Below are 611 nucleotides of genomic sequence, written 5' to 3'. Positions count from 1 at the left end.
GAAATTAGAAAAGAACTGTAAACAAATTTTAGATTTTCTGTACAGGGTGAGAGGGGATTGAATTGCATTGAAAGTTATTATAATTATGAATTGTAATTTTTTGATAAACAACTAATAATATTTTATAATCATAATCATTATATGTTGCTGAAAATACCTTGGTGATGTGGTAAATAACTATTTACTGAGGTTAAAAATATACCATGTCCCCTTTTCACTATCCTATTATCATGGCTGCAGCAAGGGAAGAAGATATTTAATTCAGAATGCTGGGCCTGAATCTTCTCTTTTCAGATTGTCTGATCTCACTGAGTCCTTGTTTAAAGCAGATCAGAAAAAAAGAGGAAAGAGAGGATCCCCAGGCTCATGATGGTGGCTAGCTTCCTACATTGTAGACGAAATATATTTCTAAATCCTAGTCTGAGTAACCAATCCTTTTAGGCAGGACACTAGATTATAAGAGACAGTAACACAGTGTAAATCGACTTAAGGAAAAACAAAGTCGAAAAGAGAGATTTTGCTTTGTTTGTTTTGTTTTAAGACTACTGGGGGCTTCCATAATCAAACAGAGATTTAAACAACCAAACTCAGAAAACATGAACTCAGTTCAT

Source organism: Myotis davidii, unplaced genomic scaffold (assembly GCF_000327345.1).
Source record: "Myotis davidii unplaced genomic scaffold, ASM32734v1 scaffold1166, whole genome shotgun sequence".
Classification (NCBI taxonomy): domain Eukaryota; kingdom Metazoa; phylum Chordata; class Mammalia; order Chiroptera; family Vespertilionidae; genus Myotis; species Myotis davidii.
Note: the sequence above shows the minus strand (reverse complement) of the source record.